We start from the raw sequence: 18,872 nt of genomic DNA, 5'->3' as shown, positions 1-18,872 counted from the left end.
GCTTTCTTTGCCACATTTACTTATGCACCCGTTTGTCTTCGGCGATCGTATCATGGAGGTGTGCAGCCAATGATATGATTTTTTGTTCTTTGATATCTGATAACTGATCCCTTCGGGACCACCCGATCACACAGGCTGGTGTGTTCTTCCATGTGGGCTTTGTTGCTTCTGAGTTAGATGGCCGCTTGTTCACCTTCAAGCCATTAAGACCCCAGACACTATCTCTTTTGATAGCCGGGCACCATCCGCTTTCTTCACCACATTTACTTGTTCACCCGCTTTGGCTTCAGCAGTTGTGTCGGGAGGCTGAGCATCGTAGAGTGCCAATTTTATTAAAGAAAGTATTCATGCATTGCCTCAGTGCTTGAGTAGAAGCCCAAAGTCCTTCCGCCACCTTAATACTAAACCTACAAATATAGACACAGAGATCTATTTCCCCATCCTCATATATATATTTGCATGTACATGTCTTTGTCTAGACCTCCATAAATGCCCCTTGACTCCTAGCTCTTTCCTCCATCTCCCTTGACTTTCCTCCTGCCCTACCACCATGCTCCGTCCCCACCTGGGCTACAGCTATCCCTCTTCTCTACGCAACCTTACCCTTGCTCATTCCCCACCAGGCCTGCCACTCCCCCCTGATTACCATTTTTGGGTACCGTATTGTTCCCTTGTCCCTGTGTTTGTTAACACCACTTCCTTACCCCCCTACATCCCCCTACCCCAAGTCCCCCTGAAACTGTCAGTCCCATTGTTTTTCCTCCATATAGTTAATCCAGCTGGTCTTATTCAGGCAGACCTGTGGAGGCACTAAAACATGCACGAAACCAAGAGAGGAAAACAAAGCAAAAGTGTACAACCAGACAACTAAACAACAAAAACAAACCACTGACAGAGAATAAAACAAAACACTTCACGAAAGAAAAGCTTGTAGTTAGTTCAAGGATCGTTTGTTGGCCCTTAGGAGTGTTTTTCAGTCTTGTCTGTTGGGGCACCATGCCCTAGCCCCAAATTCCACTTTCAGGATTCCCTGGGGGCCTTGACACTCCATTCCATTGCTGTTCCGCTACACTCCCCCAGTGCTTTGCCTTGGTGTGGTGGGATCAGGTCAGGTGCGATTCTCACACTGTGTCTCCGGTGCTGTCCCCTGTATAGCCCTTAGTCACTGATTGGCATCATGTCTCATAGTGGGGCCAGCCCTGTTGTTCTCTCTGTGGACTGGCTGCTCTATTCAGGAACATCATCCTCACGGCCTGGTGGGCCAGGCTGTGTTCCACTCTCTTCTCCTGCCCCTTCATCTGCTCCCATGTGCTCTGATCAGATATGTCCACCTGCCCAAGCTGCAGAATCAATGTCATCCTTTGAAACAAATTCTTTTGGGGGGAGGGGCAGGAATCCACTTAATTTTTGATGCTGGGGCCAGCCTCCCAGACCTCTCCACTGGTTCCCTACTCCACGCCAGAATGTTGAATTCACACCTTGCGGCACTGGGTTGAAGTCTGGTCCCACTTTCCCTGTGGAGATACAAACAATACCCTCTCCTTGAGTGGGTTAGTGTCCCATGCCCCCGCTCCCCTTTTCTTACTTATATTCATCCTTTTATTTTCCTTTCCCCTCCTCCTCCCCCATTGTCTACCATGCGCATCCCTGGTTTTGATCTGGTCTCTGCCATACTAGACATTCTTCACCCCAGAAATGTTTGTATACAGTAGCTTTTTCCCCTATGCCACTTTTGCATTTTTTGTAATACTTACCTCAGCGGGCTCATGTTGTACTTGTCCTTTTATGTCTGACTTATTTCGCTTAGCATGATTTCCTCCAGTTCTTCACATGCCGGTATGTGCCTCATACATTCCTCACTGCTTTTTAGTGATGCGTAGAACTCCATTGTATGTATATACCACAGTTTTTTAATCCAATCGTCACGTGATGGAAATTTGGGTTGCTTCCAGCTCCTGGCAATTGTGAACTGTGCCTCAATGAACATTGGAGCACAGATGTCTGGCCTTGGTTTGTTTCTTGCCTCTACTGGGTGTAAGCCCAGTAGGGCGATTGCTGGGTCATATGGTAGTTCTATTTCCATCTGCCCTATGTACCACCAGATTGATTTCCATAGTGGCTGTACATACTTACAGGCCCACCAGCAGTGGATGAGAGTTCCTGTCTCTCCACAGCCCCTCCAACACTTGTTGCTTTCTGATTTTTTTTTTTAGTTGGGCTACTTTGAGGGTGTCAGGTGGTACCTCATTGTTGTTTTAATTTGCATTTCTCTTATGGCTAAAGATCGGGAACATTTTCTCATATGTTTGTTGGTCATTCAGATTTCTTCCCCTGTGAAATTTCTGTTCAAGTCCTTTGCCCACCTTTCAAGTGGGCTATTGGTTTTTATCTTTTTGGAAGCTAGCAGAATATGGTAGAATTTAATAATAAGGCCTTTGTCTGATGTGTCATTGCTAAAGATGTTTTCCCAGTCTGTGGACTCTCTTATTTCTCTCTTGGTGAATTCTTTGGATGTACACAAGTGTTTTATCTTCAGTATATCCCATTTGTCAATTTGTGCCTCCTCTGTGTTTTTGTTCTTCCCTATTTCTGATAGCCTGTGTATTCCCTGTGCCAATATTCTCAAGTTGGTCCCAATTTCCTCATTGATGGCCCTAATAGTTTGGGGGTTAACTTCAAGATCTGTGATCCACCATGAGTTTATTCTTGTGCATGAGTGAGATAAGGGTCTTGCTTCATTTTTCTACATGTTGATACCTATTTTTTCTAGCACCACTTGTTAAAGAGGGCATCTGTTTCCCATTTGATATTTTTTGGGCCCTTATCAAAGATCAGTTGTCTGTATGCTGATGCTTTTATTTCTGGGTTTTCAGTTCTTTTCCATTGGTCTGAGTATCTGTCATTGTACCAATACCATGCAGTTTTGAGAACTGTGGCTGCATAGGAGAACATATCCAATTTTCATTCACATTTCTTCTTTCATTGTGAGATCTGAGAGCTATGCACACACCAGGAATCCTCTCCACTGAGGACAAATCATTGAATCAAGCAAGCAAATCAACAAGCCAGCAAATAATATTTGCTCCCAAACCAAACTCACTGTCATCGAGTCTTTTCTGAATCTCAGAGACCCTGTATGGTTAATAGAACTGTTCTGTAGGATTTTTGGTAGAGTGTCGCATTTTATAAATAGTCTCTGGGTCAGATAACCTCCTATTCCTGACAAGGACTAATTAGTTATTTTAAATCCATGAACTTTCATTCAATAACCAGACACTTAACTCAAAGTGTCACTCAGGTATGCATACCTCTTTCCTAGGGGTCTATATTACATGGGACTGTGCTGTCATGTTGAGGATTAAGAAGGCCATGAATTTAACCATTGGTTAGGACTTTCAATCACATTATATGCATGTGAATGCTAGACTGTGTTGAAGGAGGACTGGAGTAGTGCTTCATGGACCTTGATGATAGTGTGGGTGAAGAATATTGAAGATACCATGGAGTGTCATAAAAATAAACTGATCTGTCTTAAATGGAAGCACAGCCAGAGAATTTCTTAGGAGTAATAGTGGTGGTACTTTCACCTCACACACTGTGGTCATGCTATGAGGAGAGAACAGTACCTGGAAAAAGACTCCATGCTCAGTAAAGTTGACGGTCAGTGAAAAAGAGGAAGCTCCTCGGTGGCATGGATTGATACAACAGGGGTAGCCATGAGATCAAGCATAACCAGGGTGATGATGGTGCAACATCAGCCCATGCTCTGTTCTGTTGGACACAGGGTTGGTATAAATTGTAACAAACCCAAAGGTAACTCAATAAACAAAAATATGTCAAATCACACAACGGAACTCCTCACAGGCTCTTGTAGAATAACAGTTCTCAGAGTCTGAGAGGCAGGGGCAGATAAATATGTAATGTCACGTTGAATAAATACACAGCAAGAGGAAGTGGGTCCCAAGTTACCAATCCAGGTAAGCCAGGGGGCTGTACAAAAATGAAATGGGGCCCTAATAAAATGTAAAAAAAGAAAAGAGGAGAAAAAAATGATTAGGGCAAAGAATGTACAGATGTGCTTTATACAATTGATGTATATATGTGTATGGACTATGATAAGAGTTTTATGAGCCCCTAATAAATTGTTAAAAAAAAAGAAAAAAAAATGAAATGGGGAAGCTTTACTTGGAATAAGCAAGGAGTGAGCCAGAAGAATCCCAAAGGCAAGCTGCTTAAGGGAAAAACAGTGAGGAGGGTGGTTTATAGTTGTAGGTATGTACACAACGAAGGAAATGTAGGGGATAGTGGGTATATACCAATTTCACAGCAACATTCCTGAGTATGCATCAGTGTGGGGTTGTGACTTTTAAAAAGAGATGGATTTTTCATAATTTCTCCTTCTAAGTGTCTTCTGATTTGATGTGGAGATGTCTTTCTGTTCCATGTTGACCTGAACTTGGGACTCTCTTTTCTCTGCATGTTTGCCAAGTATATTTAGATATAACTGATATTAGGTTTGTGGAATGGTATACTTTTCCAGAAAGAAATGTGTCAACAGAGTATCAGGAAGGAAAATACAGAATAATTATCGGCACTATATGACGTATATATATATATATATATTTCATCATCGTGTGTCAATATGCCATATCCCAGGGGAGGTCCCATGGGCAAGTGTGAAATTTACAGTGTTACACAAGGTTAAGCAGGTTGGGCAGTGGTTTCACACAGAATGTCCAATGACTTCATTGTTCTTATTTTGGAATCTGATTCTTCTTGACTAATTTATTGGTAGTAAATACATACTTGTCAACAAAGATTAGCTACTAGATTAATAAAAATAAAATTTCCTTAAGATGGCAACTCTATTTCCATATATTCTTGCTTTTATATTCCTCTTGCTCTGTCTCTTCCTCCATCCTTCCCTCACGCCCTTGTTTCTTTCCTTCCTTTCTGGATGTAGCAGTAATTGATAAACAGCCTTGAGAAAAATGTGCGTACTATCTCATCTTCCCTCATTCCTGTCAAATAGCAAAAGGGTTTCTGTTAAAAATTAAAGAGTTTATTTTGGTAACCAAACAATCCAAGGATTGGCAGTAGTACCTCTCAGGATTCACAATGAAGAGCAGAGAGGTAAATGGCTCTATGAGCCTCGCCTTTCGAGTTCTTGGGTATCTTGCTCTCTGATGGTTGGACCAGGGTGCAGCTGCCTTAGCCAGTTCCCTGCTTCAGCTGTCAAGGTTCACTGCTTGAAAGACATCCCTGAGGAGAAGCCCCATGTACTTACCCTGATGCACCCCTGGGTGCTGAAGCAGCTATGTGGAGACCCCTGCCAGTACTGTGATGCTTACACTCTTCTCTGATTCGGATTTCCTCCTGCAGTCAGCGTCATTGCGTGTGTTTTGTGAGATGGAGGAGGACTTTGTAGGTAGGTGTTCGACATATGGGCTAATGTTGGACTTGTGGGCTTGGACAGCACTGGGTTGGGAAGCTTTCTTAATGTACACTTACTTGCCTTTCATATAAAACTCTCATACGTATGGATTTCTGTGAATTTGTTTCTCTAATTTACCCAGACTTACACAGTATGTTTCCTATATGTCTATGAGGTCAGTAAATTGTGTTATCAAGATTTATTATCCAATTGATCTTTTGAGTTGTTGTGTAAAACTCAGAGGGGCATATTTAGCTCTAATACTGTAAAATTATGTATTTCTCTCTTCAAGTCTATAAGAGTTTGATTAATATATTTTGAGGGTCTGCCATTGAGTGCATATATATATATATTTTTCGTCTTGCTCTTTTGTTCCTTTTGTCATATAATGCCCTCATTTGTTTTCCGTGAAGGATTCTGCCTTGAAGTCTATTTTATTATTAATTTTTATTACTAGTACTCCTTTTTAAAATTGTTACTTGTTAATATTGCTTTTTTATTCCCATTTTCTTGATATATTTTCTTCTATCTTTCATTTTTAGATTATATTTGTCTTTATGTCTCAAATGTGTTTCTTGTAAGCATAGAATTATGGGTCAAGTTTCCTTATCCATTGTGCTTGTCTCTGCCACTTTAGAGGTGCATTGAATCCATTTACCTTCCATGTCATTATTGATGTGTCTGCATTTATTGCTGTCATTATGCCTTGCGTTATCTTTCTTGTTTTATCCACCATTTGTGGAATTATTTATATTTTCCCTGAATTTTTCTGCTCTCAGTTCATTTTACATGTTTTCTCTTAATTTTTGTTATTATTTGTAATTCTTTATACTCTGCACTTGTTGTTCTTTTGGATGAGCTTTTTTTCATTCTTTCCATTGTCCTTGAAAATCTTAATAATTATTTGCTTCCAAACAATAATATTGGCATAGAAAACGTTTTTGAGGTCATTCTAAGGGATGTTTATTGAATAAATACACATTTGTGAGTATTCGTTAGAATGAAAAGCTTCAAGATACATTAGAGTGTGTGGAGAAAATTTCCAGTCAACATGAGAATACATTTTTGCATTAACTATTATAATTTTGACTACAGATGCCACTAGTTAGTATCCTGGAGTGTAAACTGAGATCTCATTAATACTTCCTACTCTGAAGTCTGCCTTTGGATAGATGTTGAAAGACAGACAAAGCCCCTTCCAATGAAGAGAAGGCAGGTTCCAATGCAGGAAGTTTCTCAAGAGTCACTGTGCACGGTGTCCCTAGAGAGATGCTGACAAGGTGGGGAAACCACAGCTTCTGACCACAGCTGCTCAGAGGAAAGCATCACTGACTTCATTCCCTGGCATCTGCTGAAAACAGGGCCTAAAGAACATTCTGAGAAAGTAGTTTTCAATTTCCTCCTCTTGTGACACATTTACTATCTTTTGGGATCAAACTTGTCCATCCAATGAGTTCTCCCTTCATTTTGAATCCAATGAATGATCTTACTAAATACTCCGCCCACCAGACAAGTCATTCCAGTTCACCTGTTCTGGTGTCAGGGGTCTCTCTATGCCTGGAACACTGTTTCTGCATCCAGGGAGACAATGTGTAGCAAGCATCACTAAGGACATGTCACAAAGTTATCCCCAGAAATCACCACAACTATTTTCTGAGACATAGAAATCATTAGTCATTCACTGCCAAGAGTGCTCAGAGAGCAATTCAGAAAGAATCTCTGAACCTGGGCAGTAGGAGGTCACTGAGCTCAGTACATTTAAATCATGCATTGAATGCGTGAATCCAGATTCATGCTGCATTTCATTGTCAACAGGTTTTGAGTAGTGCATAGGGTGAGAATTGCCATGATAACCTGTTTTCAAGAAGGAAAATGGGTTCAACAGGATGACAATGAACTATTATAGTCACTTTACTATTTTTACTACAACCAGAGAATACTAGTTCCTCCTTTCAAGCTGGCAGTGAGGAGAAAATTTAGAGTAAGACAAAGAAAAACTGTCCGTGGAGATGCTGACAGCTGAGAGAGGAGCCCCTCATTCCAACAGGAATTCCTCCCTGTCATTCATTTATGCCTGCCTAGGGTTGAGCGCCTGTGCTGAGCGGGTCCTGCTGACCAGTGTCTTCCCTGCAGGGGAGGTTTGTGTCTGGGCTCACACTGACTTCCCCTCGCTGTGACTCTTGCACAGTAATACATGCTTGTGTCTTCAGCAGTCACGGAGCTCAGCTGCAGGTAGAACGGATTCTTCGATGTGTCTCTGGTGATGGAGAGTCGGCTTTGGTATGATGGGTTAAAATATGCATTACCATTAAAGCATATGTGTCCCAACCACTGCAGCCCCTTCCGTGAGGTCTGGCGGATCCAGCTCCAGCAGTAACCACTACTTGTGATGGAGAAACCAGAGACAGAGCAGGTGAGGGACAGTTTCTGGGAGGGCTTCACCAGTTCTCGACCAGGCTCCTGAAGTTGCACCTGGGACAGGACACCTGCAAACAAAAAAGGATGTTTTTTGTCATTCACTTCAAGTCACAGCCATCCCTATAGATACAAGTCAGATATCTGAAGCTCCCTCCTTGGGGAACTGTCACCAGGCACAGGAGAACACATATCAATAGCATCTTTAAACCACAGCTCTACTTTTCAAAAAGACCTACTGCCCTGTCTAAAGACAACTGATAGTTTTCCCAGCCCAAGGGTGAAATTTACCGTAGTGCCTGAAGAATGATTTGCATGTGACGGAGTCTAGTCCTTATAATCAGAAAGTGATAGAGAACAAACAACCCTCTACCTTCTGAGCCCATTCTAGGGGAACTCTTTGTTCAAACTCATATGCCTGTTAGTCTGTAATGAGAGAGCACTTGACCTAAGTGGTGTGTATTAAAGATCAAAGGAAAACCAATTATTTATGAGCTCCATGTTCCCTCCCTCCAGCCCCTCAACATCTCTTCCCTGCCTTGGACTCCTGTATGTCCTGTGCCCCAGAGAGTGGACAGAATATCATTTGTTGAAAGCATCAGATGGACACCAGGGTATTGTCATCACACACAGTCTCCATACATCTTTTCTTTCCACTCCAACACTTCCTTATCAATCTCCTCAGTCTTCAAGGGTTTTCTTTGGGCCCCTGCCATCGCCAACTCCAGCACTCCTACAAACAACGCATCTCAGGTTTTGATAACTAAGGCCAATCCTAATGTAAGTAAAGAGATTCAAGTGTCAGAAGGTCACAGCGAGGAGGTTTCCAACTGGAGAATGTTGGCCCCAGAATAGAATAGAATAGTTTCAACTCTATAACTTCTAATTGATGCAAGACTGTGAGATGAGAGTCCCTTGGTTTGCCAGAGGAGATGCAAAATTCAGGCAAAACCAGTCAGGAGATCAAGTAGAAAGATACAGCAGAGCAGTGAGTGGAAAATCAAAGCTAACGGGGGCAGAATAAAAATGACAATGTTGCAGGTTTGGAACAAAAAGACATCTGCTTGAGACCCAGCAGGCACCCTGAATAAAATACTTTCTATCCAGGCAACTAATCCTCAAAATTTAGGGGATGACCATAGACACTATTTAAAATGTCCCTTTCCCAAAATGTGAGCATTTCCAACCAAAGTCAACCTCTACATTTGTTCCCTGGACACAGCCCCCTGATAACTGTTCGGGTATGTGATCTTTGAGGTTATTCCCTAGACTCAGGAAAATAGCTCATCTTACTGACTATGGAATCAGTGGGACTGTCTCTAAACATGCAGTTTACCAAGCCATTCCCCATTCAGATTCCTTCCTCATTCCTCTCCATCATAACAAATATTATTTTTCCCAGATTAGGATTGGCCACACTCATTTTTCTGGCCATTTATAATATTTTTAGATATCTGTATAAATATATATATCAATGGTGTGACGATCTGAGTCCAAGCTTGTGGTCACCTGGAACTCTCTGGCCCAGAATTTGCAGATGGGAATCAGCCATTGCTTTGCAAAAATGAATCATAAATTTCACCAAAATCCAGGAATTCAAGCACAGGACATTGTCATTGATCATTTGGAGATCATTGAGTTAGTTTACTTTTCAAATGCAGACTGATATGGCATCACTTTGTCGTCATTTCTGCAAACTCCCATCTCACAGAATCTGTACTTCTTCTTGGCTCACCAGTTTTAAGTTCCATCCTGTGATGTAGCTGCACATTAGTCCAAGTCACCTTCCTGTCTGACTGTGACTGCCATGGTCATCTCAGTTCATTTCATGACAGTGGTTAGTATGGGAGTGCTTCATTGTCACCTGATGACTGTCTGCACATAACTGTATATATCTGTCTGCACATAACTTTCCTGTCGGCTCTACTAGACATATCCCGAATGAGCTCATGAGTACTCCCTGAACTATCCAGGAATATTTTGGACTCTGAACTCACATGTACTGGGCTTGTTTTCCAGTGCACCAAACATGGGGTTGGATTTGGTCAGTCATTTACTCAGATGCACTAAGTACCTCAATATTCTGGAATGTCAAAATGATCTAAAATATGATCAAAGGAATATACAATCAAATTTAAACTGGCTGTGTTCAGTTAATTGGTAAATAATAAAGCTTTGAAGCTAAAAATTCTAATTTTGTTTCTGTTTTTCTGACTGTGTCTAAGAGATGGCATGGAGGAGAAGATCCCCCATTCCAGATCTTATCTAGTGCCCAATTGAAAAGCTCAACAGATGAATGGAGCCTTTTCTTCCAAGATGACTTTGTCTTAAGTCTGGCCAGCTGGCCTGGTTGTAAGCTAGGAATGCATACAGGGCTGAGGACCAGGACCTTGTTCTAGCACCTGGATCTCTCCTTTGGCCTAAGCTTCCTCCCAACATGGTGCTTGCGTGTCTCCTGAAAGTCATGAGTTAAATAAAATGAAAGTTACATTAAAATTTATTGATTTTCACTTCTTTTTAAATTAAAGTTATGAAATGAAATTATTTAAATTAACATGGTCTCTAAGAGTTGACACATTATAAATACTTTGGGTAATTATATACACTCAGCCCCACAAGGGAAAGTGTAGCGTTTTACTCAGGAATAAGCACCTCTCCTTGCTTCAAGCACAGGAGCACACTATTCCAAGGGCCCCAAATGTGTCCTCTGAAACCAATCACTTCTTCTGCCCTCATTCCCAGTCAGTGGCTTAGGATGGTAGCAGGATTTAGGCCACCAGTTTTTTAGACCCACCTGCCAGCTCTGATGAGCAATTATGGCTTGAGGATACCATTATGCTCTTTCTGGTCTACCCTGGACTGAGCAAAATTTAGGGAAACCATCTATATCCTCTCCTCCTAATATCAGTTACTGGGGACAGGGTTGCATCAGAGCTGACAGGTCCTTCAGCTTTGCCTCGTTCCCTCTGCATGATGTGCCTCCATGTGTGGCTTTTAGTGTTTGATACAAACCCACACATCTAGAGAGATCCTCAAGGGAAATGGTGAGCTAGAGAGGAAGCCCCGCACACAGACAGGAAGCCAGCTTTTAATTCCTCTCTGGTCTGCTGAACTGAGCCCTGGGCCTGAGGGTTCTCAGCAATCATTGTAGTTCAGTATCCCACTGTAGGGAGATTTATGTATAAACGTTTAATGATTCCCTTTACTGTGTCTCTGTTTTGGTGATACAGGTTATGTCCTTACCTTTGAGCCTGACTATTTGAATATGGAGAATGTTCTTGTCCTCTCTGGGGACTGCCAGTCAGCCACCCACTGAGCTTATGTAGGATGTAGTACCAACATTAGTACTAGTAATTGAGACCCACTGCAGGCCCTTCCCTGGAGCTGGCTGATGCAATCCATGTCATAACTGCTGCTGGTAAATGCAGAGACAGGACAAGAGAGACAGGAGAGTGTCAGACATTGTTTAGTCGGCCTTGGGTCTCCCCCAGACTCTACCAGCTGCCCTTTACCCTGGACATCTGGAAACACAAAGACATCCTATTTCTAGGAAACTATCACACATATCCACTCTTTGTCTAGTTCATCATCTTTTCTTCTTTTTTTTATAATTGCCACCAGGTAACCTTAGGTCAGCAAACTCCACTGGGACTTGTGCACATCATACCTGCTCAGTGAATGGGGAGACCTGGGCAGCCCATGGCTGTGCACTCTCGTTCCTCGAGTTTAAGGGTTAGGCTAGGCTGCTCTTCATCAGCAGACTAATGCGCTGTTTGGGAGATGCGTTCATTATAAAGATAGCTGAGGGGAAGGTGTGAGTGTCCTGGGGCATATAGCTGCTAATTATAGTGTTTGGAAAAATATGACAGCCGATTGTACGAGTTTACTCCACTGATTAATCCACAAAGACACCAAGAGGAACAGAGGGAACAATATTTCCCCCATAACACAGCTCCTGTCATCCATAAGATAATTGCCTAAGTGTATAAGCGATTGACACCAAAACAGGATGTTATGATCACGTGGAAAACTGCTGTAATTTGGTGGATAAATGTGTGTGTGTGTGTGGGGTCGGGGTGGAGGGTGGACGAGGATGAGGGAAAAAAAGAAAAAGAAGTTCTATCCTGGAAAGGGTCAGAAATTTCTCCTGGGCACATAATTCCCCTGAGGGAGAGACATGGATACTTTTAAGGTCCCAACCCAGACTTTGGTTCACGGTGCTCCCTTAGAAATGATGCAAACTCAGAAGATTAGATTAATCACCACTCCCTTTAGCAAAGCCCCATCACAAAACTAACAATCATTAAATATAATAACCCTGAATGCACCTGATAGTGCTGGAAAGGCAAGTGGGGTTTGGGGGATTTTTTATTGTTTGTTTCTGGAGAGTGCAAAGCTACGCTAAAGAAGCAACGAAAGAACTTCAACTCTGATACCCACGAATTTAACCTCTAATAACATTCCCTCCTCGGAATTTGGCTTTACCATTTGAAATCCTTGGGTCATACTCTGAAGCCCGAGGCTTTGGGTTAGCAGTCATCTGCACCTCCCATACCAGGATATTCCAGCTTTAAGTCCAATGGAATATTTCCATTCCTTTAATAACAGCAAAGTAAGTTATACTATTAAATTGAGCTGAGCTAACCCTAGACTGCTGCTGCATTGTAAGAGTTATTTGGTCTTTCCCTTTTCCTGCTAAATGCCAAAATTTCCCCATCCAAGGTGGAGCTTCCATTGAAGCACTATATTCATTTTATATTTTTGAGATAGAAATGTCATAGAGTGATAAACATTAGAGTCATGTGACAACATTGCCTGGGGCATCATATGAAATGATTACCTAATCTGAGAACAGGTCTCAGACTCTGTTGTTTATGCTGATAGTGGTCTCATGCAATATTTGTCCTTTTGAGATGAACTGCTTTAATTCAGCATAGCGTCTCAGGGGTGTTGTTTATGATGAGTTGGGCTGCTAATTACAAAGTCAGCAGTTTGAACCACCAGTGGTTCATTGGGAAGAAGATGAGGCTTTCCACTTCCACTGAGATGTGCAACCTAACACACCTACAGGGCCAGTGCTACTCTGTCCCCTTGTGTCTTTGAGAGGAAATGACTCAATGGCAGTGATGATTTTTGGATGTGCTTTTGGAAGGACACTGCATTCTGGGTAAAATAAGGCATGTATAATTTTACTATACTAAATGGAGAGAACACATCACTTTATTGCATTTTTTAATAAATAGACAAAATGTTGGTAGAGACACTGTTACCATCTCAACTTTATAGGTGTGAAACTACAAATGAAATTCTTAAAATTTCAGCTGTGTATCCCCCAGAGACTCACCTCATGCTCTTTGTCCATGTTCTTTGAGCTTTTAGGGGAAAAAAACTAAGATTTTGAGGTAAGCTACTTCAGTGCTATAGGGTGAAATTTGTAAGATTTTCATATGAAACTATCAGAGGACAACTCTTCTTACCTAAAAGAATAGATGAGCACAATGTCCCAATGGGGAATAAATCCTCAATTCTATCCACCCATATTCCCATCATTGCATGTTTCCATTTTCTTAAAAATTCATAATATGTTCCATGTTCTATTTCCTTAGTTTAAAAAAAGTCTTTGAAGATTAACGATTTGTAACAAAATTTACTCATCATGAGCTTCTGAGTTAACTTTTATGTCTTTAATTTAACTGACCCAACAGATAGATTATACAGCCCCCGTTAGCCTTAATTATTGGTACTTTTACCCACACTTGTGCCTCTGGTCTTGGGTCACAAGCCAGGTTTGTGATAAGACAGACTTTAAACTACTTTGTCGTTATGCTTCTTGCTTCTGCTGTCATATGTTTATTTCTCATTAAATAAAACTTTTAAATAACAGTCTTACACTTACTTAAAAATGACTTCATTGTTCATGCTTAGATCTTTGGATATTTTTAGTTGTATGTCTGTGTGTGGCGGGTGGGGGACATGATCTGATACCCGGATTCATTTTTCTTCACGTGGAAATCTAATTCTTTTTATTATTATTAGGGGCTCATACAACTCCCACTCCAATCCATACATATACATACATCAATTGTATAAAGCACATCTGTACATTCATTGCCTTCATCCTTTTCGATGCATTTGCTCTCCACCTAAGCCCCCTGCATCAGGTCCTTGCTTTTCCCCTCCCTCCCCGCTCCCCCCTTCCTCATGAGCCCTTGATAATCTACAAATTATTATTTTGTCATATTCTTGCCCTATCTGGCATCTCCCTTCACCCCCTTTTCTGTTGTCTGTCCCCCAGGGAGGAGTTCACATGTAGATCCTTGTAATTGGTTCCCCCTTTCCAACCCACTCACCCTCTACTCTCCTAGTATCACCCCTCACACCCTTGGTCCTGAAGGTATCATCCACCCTGTGCCTCCAGCTCCTATATGCACCAGTGTACAACCTCTGCTCTATCCAGACTTGCAAGGTAGAATTTGGATCATGGTAGTGGGGGGTCGGGGGAAGGAGTAAGCATTTAGGAACTGGAGGAAAGCTGTATTCTTCATCGGTGCTACGTTGCACCCTGACTGACTCATCTTCTCACCTAGACCCCTCTGTGAGGGGTTCTCCAGTGGCTGACAAACGGGCCTTGGATTTCCACTCTGCACCGCCCTCTTCATTCACTATGGTAAGGTGTTTTTTGTTTGTTTTTTATGATACCTTATACCTGATCCCTTTGACATCCCATGGTCACATAGGCTGGTGTCCTTCTTCCATGTGGGCTTTGTTTCTTCCGATCCAGATGGCACCTTTCCACCCCCAAGCCTCCAAGAGCCCAGACACCATCCCCCCTGATAGTCGGGCACCATCAGCCCTCCTCACCACACCTGCTTATGCACCCATTTGTCCTCGGCGATCGTATCATGGAAGTGTGCAGCCAATGATATGATTTTCTGTTCTGTGATGCCTGATAACTGATCCCTTAGGAACCACGTGATCACACAGGCTGGTGTGTTCTTTCATGTGGGCTCCACTGCTCCTGAACCGGATGGCCGCCTGTCCATCCCCAAGCCTTCAAGACCCCAGACGCCAAACCCCCTCCACAGCCGGGCCCCATCAGCCCTCCTCACCACACCTACTTGTTCATGTGCTTTGGCTTCAGCAGTTGTGTCGGGAGGGCGAGCATCACAGAACGCCAATCCAATAAAAGAAAACATTCATGCATTGAGGGAGTTCTTGAGTAGAGGCTCAAGGTCCCTCCGCCACCCCAATACTAAACCTATAAAAATAGACACATAGATCTATTTCACCATCCTCATATATATATTTGCATGTACACATCTTTGTCCAGACCTCTATAAATGCCCTTTGCCTCCCAGCTCCCTTCTCCACCTCCCTTGACTTTCCTCCTGCCACACTACCATGCTCCATCCCCACCAGGGCCACCGCTACACCTCTTCTTCACGTTACCTCACCCTTGATCACTCCCTAACAGGCCTGCCACTCCCCCCTCACCATCAATTTGGATCTCATGTTGTTCCCCCATCCCTGGAGCAGTCAACACCACCTCCCCGCCCCGTACCTTCCCCCAATCCCAAGTCCCTCCAGAAAGGCTGGTTCCGCCGTCCCCCCTCCAGACAGACTTATCTTTATGATGCACCTCCTGCGATCCTGCAGCGTTGAATTTCCCGCTAAGCAACTCTCCTCGGCTGGATTTTGCGGAGTCCTCCTGGTATGTGTCACTCCGTCGCCATCTTCCCGGAAGTCCCGGAAATCTAATTCTTACAGAATCATTTATTTAATGGTTATTTCACATAAGATGATTTAATACTCTTATATTAAATAAGTTTACCTCAGTTGTATAAGCATATAATTTTTACTTTAAAATTTACTCCATTGGTCTATATGGAGTTCCTCTGTGAAGGATTACACTCTATTCTGCTCACCAAATGACAGGTGATTCACACTCACCCAGAGGTGCCTGAGAGTAAAGTCTAGTGATTCACTTCCCAAAGATGCCTGGAAAGTAAGAGAAGGGACTGCATTTGTCTAAATGGTGAGATTCTGTTTTGCAGGAAACTGTGGAGGACAGTGGAATCCCCAATTACATTCATTGGTATATAGTATTTATTATGTATTTATTGCACATTGTTTTCCTGATTGATAGCCATACAGCTAAACTGAATAAGGAATGGTATATGTATTGAATGTTAAACATTAAATAATTTAACACTTTGTGAATGTAAAAAAAACTATATTATTATTTTAGGTAATTACTTGACTAAACAGCAATAATCTAAACTTTCTGCACCTCACTGCATCAGAGATGCTGTTGGGTGCTTTTGTGTCAGCTTTAATCATCATGGTTCTGTGTACATCAGAAAAAATACATACACTGCCACATCTTGGACCGTCCCCACTTGTTCCTAGAGAACAATTTTGTAGCCACTCTCTGTGTATCTAATTAACTATTTTCATCTATTTTGCTGACACTCTGTCAAACAGGATGTCCTTCTCTAGGAACTGGATTCCCTGATCACAGGTTCAAAATATGTGAGAAGTCCCATTATTCTCAATTCTGTACAGCATTCTGAGATATTAGTCTGCAAATTCTCCCTCTTGTGACAAATTTGCTATTTTTTTATCAAAGTTTCCTTCCATTGAATGTTTGCTTTTTTATGACTCCAAAGAGTAACTCCAACCACAAAGGTCATTCCAGTTCCCCTGTTCCCTATGTTAGAGATCTCTCTCTGCCTGAAACACTTGTGTCTGCATAAACTGAGACCATGAGTAGCAAGCATCACTAATGAGATGTCACAAGTTCAGCCCCAGATGTCACCACATTAATTATCTCAGACATAGAAAATCAATTAGTCACTACTCACATTGCAGAGGGAGCAAAGCAGTCAGACATCTGACCCTTCAGCAAGTTCTGATTAATAGATAGAATGATAATAACCATGACAATCTATATGCTAAGAAGGAAAATTGATCATATGGAATGCCAATGAAGGGTCAGGGTCACTTTTAATATTTGGACTGCAAACAGAGAATGCTAGTTTCTCCTATCAAGGTTGCAGTGAGGAGAAATTTAGAGAAAAACTGTCCAGGGGATTCTGAGAGCTAAGAGAGGAAGCCTTAATTCTAACACGTAATCCTCCCTGTCATTCACCTGTGCCTGTCTATGGCTTTGTGTCTGTGCTCAGTGGGTGTTGTGCGCCCCCTGCTGCCCGTGTCTCCCCTTCAGTGGAGGTTTGTGTCTGAGCTTACACTGACATCCCCTCACTGTGCTCCTTGCACAGTAATTCATGGCTGTGTCCTGAGTTTTGATGGAGTTCAGCTGCAGGAAGAACTGATTCCTAATAGTGTGTCTGGTGATGGAGAGTTGGCTTTGGAAGGATGGGTTATAACTTGTACTACCCTCATAGCATATTACTCACATCCGCTGCAGTCCCTTTTCTGAGGTCTGGCAGATCCAGTTAGAGCAGGAAATACTGGTGATGGAGAAAACTGAGACAGTGCAGGTGAGGGACTGCTTTTGGGAGGGCTTCACCAGTCCTGGTCTCGACTGCTGAGGTTGCACTCTTGTAAATAAAGATAATTGGTCTCTGTCAATTACTTGCAGTTACAACCATCCCTATAGACCCAGGTCAGATATCTGAATCTCCCACCTTAGGGAACTGTCACCTGGCACAGGAGAACAGAGCAATATCATCTTTAGACCACAGCTCTGCTTTGCCAAGAGACCTAGAGTTCTGCTGAAGAGAACTGACAACCTTCAGTGCCCAAGAGTGAAATTTTGACCTAGTGCCTGAAGAATGATTTGCATGTGTGAGTTTTAAAAGTTTGGCATTGAATAAGGAAGACCCCCAAAAATCTATCCATTTGAATTGTGGTCCTGAAGAAGAAAGTTGAAAGTACTGGGGACTGTTCAAAGGACAAACTGTCTAACTTGGAGTGAAGTGAAGGGGTATGGAAAGAAGAAGGCCTTCAAGGAACTGGACTGACAGTGTCTACAACAATGGGTTGAAGCATGGGGACAATTGTAAAGAAAGCGCAGGACCGAGTTGTGTTTTGTTCTGTTGTGTACAGTTCACTATGGGGTTGTAACCAGCTGGATGGCAGGTAACAACAACAAATGGGTGATGGCTGTGGTTGAGTCATTTGAATGACAGAAAGCATGCTGGCTGGGAAGTAGGTTGACCATAACGCAGAGCCGTGTGTAAGCAGAATGGTCACAAATGTGATACAGTGTCTGTAAACATTTGTTTAGGATCTGATCCTGTGATTGCAGATAGGTAATGAGTCAAGAGGTAGTACAGTGGAGAGGTCTGACTAGAAGATCTTCCAGGCCAGTTAGTAGCAGAGAATCTGATGGCAGGGATTCTGGCACCTGAGCTACCCAATGTAGATAGCAGGTAAGGGCTGAGAAATCTGCTATCCACTGCCTGTGAGCTAGGTCACATAACAGTAGAGAGGTTGCTAGTGCAGAGACCAAATGCAGAAATGCTGTACTGACCTGGAGTTAGACCAGTGAGCAGCAGAGAGACCCCACTGGTAGAAAACTGTCCAATGCTCTGATCAAGAATTGTATCAACAGGGAATATTTCTGTTCCAAGGTTTATCTGCTTCGAAAGCTCCCCTGGTTAGCAAACTACATACAATTTGTATCTTGTTACTTTCAAATTATTATTTTTCTTTTAAAAAATACCTTTTTGGGGGGCTCTTACATCTCTTATCACAATCCATATGTTCCTCAAATGTGTCAAGCACATTTACACAAATGCCACCATCATCATTTTCAAAGGATTCTCTTACCACTTGAGCCCCTGATTTCAAATTAATTTTCATCCCAATGTATAACCCGTTTCCAGCCTCCAATTAACTACATACCTGTGAGTGTGGTGTGAGTCTGTACAGCTAGTGGATGGGGTTGTCAAACCCAGCTGAGCAGGGAGTGAAGTACAGGGAACTGTTGAGTTTAGAAATAGTGAAGGAGTTGGAGAACAGTAGTGGTATATCTGACCTCCAGCTTATAGTAATC

Source organism: Tenrec ecaudatus, chromosome 3, assembly GCF_050624435.1.
Source record: "Tenrec ecaudatus isolate mTenEca1 chromosome 3, mTenEca1.hap1, whole genome shotgun sequence".
In the NCBI taxonomy this organism is placed as follows: domain Eukaryota; kingdom Metazoa; phylum Chordata; class Mammalia; order Afrosoricida; family Tenrecidae; genus Tenrec; species Tenrec ecaudatus.
This window is presented reverse-complemented; position numbering follows the sequence as displayed.